A 9,040-nucleotide genomic window follows, 5' to 3' on the forward strand; every position below is an offset into this window, starting at 1 on the left:
TTTTAATTTAAATAACCAAACATGGCTAGTGGCTACCGTCTTAGCACAGGCAACTCTCAGGACCCCTATTGCTCCAGCTGTATAATGAGAATGATGACGATACCTCACAGGCTTGTTATAACGGTTACGGTATATTGAGATTCTGCAGTTAAAGCACTCAACACGGTAATTCAACAAATTTTTTTTATTGCTGTTGTTGAAATTGTTGCTATTGTTTTTATTGAACAAGAGTAGTATGACAAAAGCCATGTCTTGAGAAAATTAGTTAGGCTGTGATATCCAGGTTATATTTGATGGGAAAAAATTATAGAAGAGAAAGCATTCACAAGGCTATTTCAGTAGTGAGATGTGGGTTCATTAAGGTCTTACCTGGAGAAAGGCCATGAAAATGGGAAAGAATAAAAGGATTATTTGTATGCTACAAAGCATACAGGTGTGCACCATACATACACTTCTTCCCATATCAATTTTCTTTCCAAGGTACTTTCAGAAAGCTCACTCCCATCCCAATCCAAGATAGACACCACTACCCACTCTACCCCTCGAGTCAGATGACCACACTCCCTGCCTCACTCTCTGCCTGCAACAGAGACTGCTAACACTCACCACTAGCCACTCTCCTTCTGGCACATGACCTACTAAATTTGAACTCTGAATATTTTCAAGCTTCCTTGCAGTTAAATTGATGCCATGGGATCAAGTTCTGAGCAATGGAATCAAAGCAGAAGCAACATGTGTCATTTCTGGGTTGGACCCATAAAAATATCTCACGCATCCTCTATTCTCTCTTCCCATTCTCTGATGATCTTAAAGGCCACATATTGAAGACAGAAGCATCAAACGGTGGAAAGAGCCTGAGACCCTTGAATGAATGAATGAATGAATGGAGCAGAACCACTCCCACCACCCCCCAAACCCTCATTGGACTGTAACATGAGTGAGAAATACATTTTTGTTGTTCTAAGCCACTGAGATTTCAGCGTTGTTTGTTACAGATAAACTTGCCCTAATACACCATCCCTCATTCTATCTCAGGTCATGTAAACATATCTTATATAACTAACCTGTCTGAACTATCAATCCTTCTCAAGTCAGACTCATAAACCCCGTCTGCAGAGACCTTGCCTCCAAAGACATTTCTTCATTACTCGCCCAAAGCAGGCACATTCCAGACATATATCTCCTCCCATAATGCTACGTCAGGGTTACCCCCACTGAGCTATATTTCAGTTGATTGAATTCATTGGACTTGTCAGGGCTTCCTCCTCTCTGCTCCTTAGTCCCCACACATGTCCTTGTTTACTATGGCTCCAGCCCCAAACTGTCATTACTGAGTCCTCCCTTTCCTTCACCTTCTACATCCAATTCATTAGCAAGTACAGTTGGGTCTGCCCTGTTCTTTCTTTCCATTCCCCTGCTACCACTCTAGTCCAATCATCATCATCACCTCCATCGCCCCTTGCAGCAGCCTCCTAACTGATCTTCCTCTGCTCATTCATTCCCCTCCAATCCATTCTCTACCTAGCAGCTGCCACAATCTTTAAAAATAACAACCAAAACATGATACCCTCTTGCTTTGGTCCCTCCAATACCTTCCCATAGCTCTTAGGGTGAACCAACTCCAACGAGTCTCAGCCCTGCTCATTTCATTTCTGGCACACTGGCCTTCTTTCCGTTTCTCAAATGTGCCCAGTTTGTACCTTGGAGTCTTTGTACTTTGCTTGGAAAGCTCTTCTCTGAGTAGTCATAAGATCGATCCCTCATCACTGTAATCTCAGCTCAAACATTATGTTCTCAGAGAGGCAATCCTGTTCTCCTTATCTAAATTACAACCCTTACCTGTTTTATTTCCCACAGTGCTTATACTATGTGACATTATCTTATGTATTTGTTTGTTCTTTCTGCCCATGCCCCTCTTACTCCATCAGAATATAACCTCTCTCAGGGCAGGGGCTTTATCTGTTAGTGACCAACTTCTCTTGGTTTGTCCAGGGTTGTCCTAGATTTACCACTAAAAGTCTCATATCCCAGGAAACACCTTAGTCTAGGAAAAACCATGATGGTTAGTTACCCTATTTCCTGTTTTGATTCTTCTTCATTCCCAGTACCTAGTCTAACACCAGGTGCATAGGTAGGAACTCAATAAATTCTTGTACAATGAATAAAGGAAAAAATGGCTGGCTGTCCATGAAGAATTCTTTGATCACGGCTCTAGGGGGCAGCCTTCCCCAACCTTGTGTCTTGAGACCCAGCTTTGCAAAGAAGGCTAAAATTGGTGTATGAATTTAGGTTTTGAGTTCCACAAGATTCTCCCCTGACCTTATGAGGTCCCGTTGCTCACTCCCAACTCTTGTGGAGTTCAAGGCTGAGGACCCTGGTTAAGGCAGCCCTAGGCTATGCTTGACACAGAGGTGAAACCCCTGCCCCCACAAAAACTGCCCCCCCCGCCCGCCCCCGCAGCTTCATCTTCCTCCTGAGGTCAGGCTTTTAGAGACCACAGATCAGAAAGGACTCTTCTAGAGAGAGTGAGATTCACTGCAGGGAAAAGCTGGCCGCATCATGAGCATCCTTGCTGTCCAGGCCACAGGTAAGCATCTCAAATTGAGGGCTCAGATCTGAGGGTCACCTTGGCCTGTCAGTGCTGCTCCCCGGGGCTGTGGCTGCCTTTTGCCCCTTCTCAGGGCTAAAGTGAAACTGTTTAGAGTTTGGCTTCTTGCTGAGACCCACTTCCTCTACCTACCCACTAACAGCTGGGAGGTCCACGCAGAGGGCAGGATGCTGAGTGAAAAGATGCCGAGCAGAAGCAACAGGTCTCAGAGCTCAAGAACTTAACGAGCATCTGAGGCAGGGCAAGAGACAGCAAGGTGGGAAGAGGGGAAATGTGTGAGCAGTTTCACACCTGCAGTAGCATTTGAGAGGGCAGCATGGAGGGGCCCAGGCCTGCTCACCAATCCTAGCGTTCTCTGGTGACCTCCATCTCCTGACCTGAACACCCCGATCAAGGTACCAACTCCAACTCTCTTTTTCCTTTCACTTTGTCTTTGTTGTTGGGTTGGGTGGGGGCAGGGCAGGGAGTAAAGCCTGTAGTTAACCTCTACATGGCCTTGCACCTGGTACAGTGGGAAAGGAGAGAGTACTAAGGCTGAGAGAAGTAGCGGAGGATATTAACTCTTCCTAAAGGACAAAGCCTGGCACAGGGATTAGTACACATTTCCCTTTTAGATTTGAACTTGGGGATTAGGTTTATTGAATGAGAAACTCACCACGGAGGCTTAATCAATACACGTGGATCCTCCTTTCGTCCAGCTGCAAGGGCACTAAGTGAAGTAAAGGGACTAGAAATAAGGCTGTCATCTGTGCTCAGTCCAGAGCATGGGGCCCAAGAACAGCACCCCAGAGAAGTTCAAGTGGCCATATCTGAGGTGCTTCCTGGAGGAGGAAGAAGATGGACTGAGGCAGTGTGAGGAACAGAGACTGGTCAAAAACTGGGTGGAAATGTACCAGGAAGAAGGACAGGTCTGGGAGAGCCATGAAGGAGGTGTTTTGTTTACCTATTTATTTATCTCAAGGGATCTCTCTTGTGGGCCTTCTGTGTCCAAAGCCCTGACTGCGCAAGCCATGCAGGCTTGAGTAAAGTAAAGCTAATTCCTGCTCTCTGAAAACTTATATTTTCTTAAAGGAGGGATCGCTGATAATAATTAGGCAATGATTTAATTCCAGTTGTGAGTGCCAGATATTTGGCAGGGAAATAGGGGAGAACCCTGGCACAGGCTGGGGCTCTATTGGTGAAGAACAAGGATGGGCCGCCACTCCTTCGTCTGGCTGCCAGGGGTCCAGCAGGCACCCTCAGCTAAGGCCTGAGGAACTTGGGACTTGGGGGTGGTGGTGAGGGGAAACGAAGCCTCAGGGAAGATAATATAGGGATTCAGGCTTCTCAAGGGCTCTGCTAGGAGGAGCAGCCAAGAACTGGAAGGACTTCCCAGAGCCCTGGGGTGGGACATCCCAGCCTCTCTATCACTGAGAGAAAGACTGACAGCAGGAGAAGAGGGAGTGAACTTGACTCTCTCCTGCTCTCTTTAAGTCAGAACTACAGACTTCTCTTTCTTTTTCCATTTCTCTCCCTGGACCCCTTTTCTCTCTGCTTCCTGCTCTGGACCCCATCTTTGCAGCCTCCCCTGGGCTTTCAGTGTGTCCTCTCTGGAGGGAAGAAATGGGCAGTGGGTCTGGTGCCCCCAAATCTCTGGATGTTCAGCTTCCTTTGTGGCCCCAGCACTTCCTGAGTGGGATTTGAGGACAGGATGGGCGTCTGCCCTGATGCTAGGAAGGGAATTCTCTCCCTGGGTTGCTGGCCTGATTACTCACATTCTTTCCCCCTCCTCAGCCAGTGCTCTGGATCCAGACAGAACCAGGCATCTATGAGCAGGGGTTAAGGCTCTACTAAGGCCCCTCGTTTGGGCCCCTGCAGCTGCCCTGCCAAGTCTCTGAAACATGAGGGGAGAGGGGGCACAGAGTTTGAGTCTGGAACAAAAACCATGGCTCATGATGGGTTAGAAGGTGGAAGTGTTTGAGACTTGGGTTTGGGAAGGCCAGGAATGTTGGGAAGAGGGAAGGGGGAGGAGGTAGTGTGGGTGGTCAGCCAAGGGGAGGCTAGGGAGTGGTGTAGTCGGGATAAGGTAAGTGCAGACTGGAAGCTGGGCCAGAGGTGCAGGAGTAAGGGAAAAAGGGAGACGCTCCGAGCCTGAGGGAAAGTGGCCACAACTGGACTGGAGCTACCATTTTAGAACGCAAGGTCAGATGCAGTGACTCCTGGTATTTGGAACACACACATCCACTCCCACACACCCACATCTTGAAAAGCAGCAGCTGGAGGGAGAAATCGCTATTAATTTCTGTATATTCGTTTAACATCCAACTGGCCTGGTAGGCAGGCTGTTCCCCTCCCTTAAGCACAGCTCCAGGCTACCCCTGCCTTCTCTCCGGCTCTCCCGGCCTCTCCTTGCTTACGGCCACCACCGTCACCACCACAGGCCTGTCACACATAGGTAGTTTGAGCACCAGCCAGAAGAATGTGCCTCCAGGAAATGGTAAGGTCCTTGCCTCGGTCATCTCCCCACTGGCCACCAGCCTTGTCTAGCCCTTACGAACCTCCCTCCAGTTTGCCCACCTCCCCTACATGGAGAAGCCCATTTCTCCTATGCCTCCCTGCTCCACCACTGTCATAAGTGGCTCATGAATGACTGAATATGACTTGCTAGTCCTAGGGAGGCTTGGCTCAGTGCCCATCAGCATTCCAGCTCTCTGCCTCTGCCTCCACCCCAAGGAATGGGCAGGGAGGAGATGGGAGAACTGAACTGGAACCACCCTTGGGGGAAGGAGCCTTGCCAAGCATTGGAGGATGTTGAATCTTCCAGCACCAGAAGGTAAAATTCACACAAGGGTACCTGTTTTCTCTTCTCAATCCCTCTCCATGTCAATCAGCCATGGCCAAGGCAGAGTCCCAGGGATGCTGAAGGAGGCCAAGACACCAGGTACAACCTTCACATCCTCTGGTATCCAAGCTGGCCCTTTCTGTAGGAGGTCCAGCCCACTGGAGGGCTGTTAGTTAAAACTTCCTCTAACCTCCCACTCTCTATGCCACCAATCAACTTCAAACAACATAGTTGAGTTTGTGAGCAAAGTATGCAGCACAAGACAAAAGGAGAAAAAGAGTAGAAAATAAGGAAACAGCAAGGAAAGAGGGAGATGGAATGAAATGCACTGAAAATGCACTGGAAAACCTGTCCCCATCCTTTTCCCCCTTCCCTGGGTATAGGCCCTAAGCAGACACCAGCCGTCTTCCCATAGGCTCATTCATTTCATTTCCAGCCATAATCATTAAGCATCTACTTTATGCCAGACATTGTGCTGGGTAAGGAGGTTTGACCAGATTAGTGCTTAGGAAGATAAAAGAAAATTCCACTAGACTCTGGTCCTGAAGCCCAGTATCTGCTCAGTTTTAGATGTTCAGTGGATAGCAGAGTTCCCGGCACTTAGAGTAAATGCTGTGGAATGAATGAAAGATTTTTATGGCATCACGGAGGAAGCACTGAGGAAGGGAAAGTTGAGAGTAGTGATTAGGGAGGCAATACAAAACAGTGGCTGAGTGTGGGCTCTGTAGTCAGACTGCCTGACTTTGGCTCTGCCCAATTCAGTGTGTGACCTTAGGCAAGTTACTCCACTTCTCTAAGCTTCAGTGTCCTCACTAGCAAATAGACATTGTTCTGAGGATTCAAAGATGATGTCTGGCAAACTATGCAAGCACATAATGAGTGCTGGAAGAGACCATCAGTGGGCTAGAGTAGGTGCAATGGGGATGGGGCATAATGGATGGATGCAACAGATCATTCATTGGTTGAATCAACCTGACTTTTGTGGCTGATTGGATGTAGGAGGAGAGAATGAGGTTCCTTGCTTAGGCAGTGGTGGGGCTGTTGGAGCAGGGAGCTGAGAGGGGCAGGACAGGAGGAGGGGCAGGCCTGGGTGGGAAAAGAGTTTCAGATCTACCTTGTGAGAGGCACCTGTGAAGATCCAGGAAGCTATAGGCCTGGGTAGAAGGAATACAGTCCCTATTCACTCTCCTTGATTATTCCTTAGAGTCTGCCACCTGCATAAAGCGAATGGGGCAAAAAGGCTGGTCGTATGAGTAGGCTATGTCAAGGTGCCCTGCTCTTCAGTTTCCATCATCTGCCTATTCTTCCTCCACCTCTGCAGCCTGTGCATCAAGGCATGGAAGAAATTACTCTGGATACAGGCTTTTCCCCCTTGGTGGGAATTGTCAGTATATTTGAGAGGCAGATTGCAGAGTGGTAAAGCACACAGACTCTAACTGCTTTGGCAGAATCACTCAGTGTTCCACATCTTCCTAGTTGTGAGACCTTAGGCACGTCATTTGATATTTTCATTTTCAGTTTCCTCATCTATAAGATGAGATAATAATAATGCATATTCAGGATTGTTGTAATGATTAAGTCAGTGAATGTATATAAAGTATCAAGAACAGGGTACGGTACATGTAAGCTTTTGTTATTATTTGCCTGTCAAACACACCTGCCAGGAATCTAATGATAGTCAGGGGAGGGTGGAGGCTGCATCAGGGCATGACGTAATTGTCCCCAAGATGACTCACTACCTGGCTTGGGATGCCTTCCTCAGACACACTTCCCTAGTCCCTTAGGCCTTACTCCAGGCCTCAGCTTCAGTCAAATATCTACTGAACAGTCAGTCATTCCACTGCCCAGCCCCCACCCAGGAATCCTGAGAGCTAAAAACTTGCCCCATCATCTGCCTTGGCAGGAGGCAGGGGGCTTTGCCTACCAGTTGTAAGAATGAGACAAGGAGAAGGTACAACCTCCATGGATTCATCCGGTTACCAGTGAACAGGTAGTGACTCTAGGCTATCTTCTCAATTCCCCAGGAGAGAAGACATAAGAGATGAATACAGAAAGGCAAGGAAAGGGTAGTGCTAAGGGGGAACATAGATAGAGGGAAAGTTGGTTTGGAATGCTTTCATTTTCACTGATTTGAATGACTTTCTTTGGATCCTTGCACCCCACCCCTCGATTTCCCTTTCTTTAGCTTTCTCTCCTAAACTTGCAATCCAGATTGGAAGAATGAATATGATATATACACAACACAGTATAGCATGGGAGTTAAGTAAAGTCAGGCAACCTGGGTTCAAGCCCCAGCTCCATTATTTACTAGCTATGTAACTTCCACAAGTTACTTAATATCTTTGAGACCCAGTTTTCCCATCTGTAAAGTGGGAATAACAGTGGTACTACCTCATAAGGTAGTGGCAGAGATTACATATATGTGAAGCACTTGCAACCATGCCAGGCACTTACAGGCTATTGCGGCCCACTGAGAGTTCTGTGGAAGCAGATGTCCTGCCTCACTTGCCAGCTCCTTTTCCACCTGTCCAAGGGAGGGGCAGTATGAATAGGAAATGGGGGACCATTTCTGACCCCATTGACAGTCTTTGGAAACTCCCCTGCAAGAGCTTTTAGACCAGGTCACTGGCCATAGCAACTTGAAACCTCAACTCACACTCCTACTCCCATCTGTAACTCCACCCCCCCCCCCACCCCAACACTCTTTCCAAGCACAAACTGCTACTTCAGCCTGTTATCCCTTCCTGCCAATATCCAGACTCCCAGAACTTGGATGGGCGGGTTTGGGCTTTGGGCCAGATTCCTTCTCAGGTCTCCCCGCGTTCCCTGGAGGGGCATCTAAAACTCCACCGTTGTTTCTCAAACGTGTGGACACACAGCAGATAACCTGGGGGTGTTTGTTCAAAATACAGATTTTCCATTTCATACCAATAGGACAAAATCCGAATTTGGAGGGACAGAATTTACATCTTCATAAGCTCCTAGAAAGATCTAATACACATTAATATTGAGATTTTAATCACAATTAAAACCCGCCTCTCCAACCCATCCTAGCTCCAAAAAATAATCGTCAGTGGTAGATGGAGGCTCAGCGTTCCAGACCAAAGGGTACGGATTGCTAGAGATGTGTTTTCCCCAGTCCAGGCCGGCTTAGCAGCACTTTGGTAAAGGACAGAGATGGGGCCAAAAGGGAGCGAGTCCTAGAAAGCCAGCGTTGGGCGTGCGCCTCTTTCCAAAACCCTCATTAACTTGCTGAACAATTACCCGGCGCTGCGGGAGTCGCTGTCGCTGAGCCACTGTCTCTCTGTCCTCTCAGAAGCAGGAATTGGGCAAAGAGGGCGGCGCTGGGCCACCTGCTTGGTGGTGGAAACTGAGGCCCCAGGAGGCGATGAGCCTTGGTACAGAAACTGCAGGAGATTGCAGCCCCGGGGCTGGCATCCACCCACCCCGCCGCCAGGGAGCGCGCGGTAGGGGGGCGTGGCCCTCTAAACCCCTCGCTTTTCTTGAGGCTCAGCCTCAGCTCCTGTCCCCAACCAGTCCGAAGTACAGTCTTTCCTCTCCAGCCTCAGCTTCCCCAACCCAGCCCGGGGAGGGCGGGCGGGTGGTGTGTG

The sequence above is a fragment of the Rousettus aegyptiacus genome, unplaced genomic scaffold, assembly GCF_014176215.1.
Source record: "Rousettus aegyptiacus isolate mRouAeg1 unplaced genomic scaffold, mRouAeg1.p scaffold_m13_p_2, whole genome shotgun sequence".
NCBI classification, from domain to species: domain Eukaryota; kingdom Metazoa; phylum Chordata; class Mammalia; order Chiroptera; family Pteropodidae; genus Rousettus; species Rousettus aegyptiacus.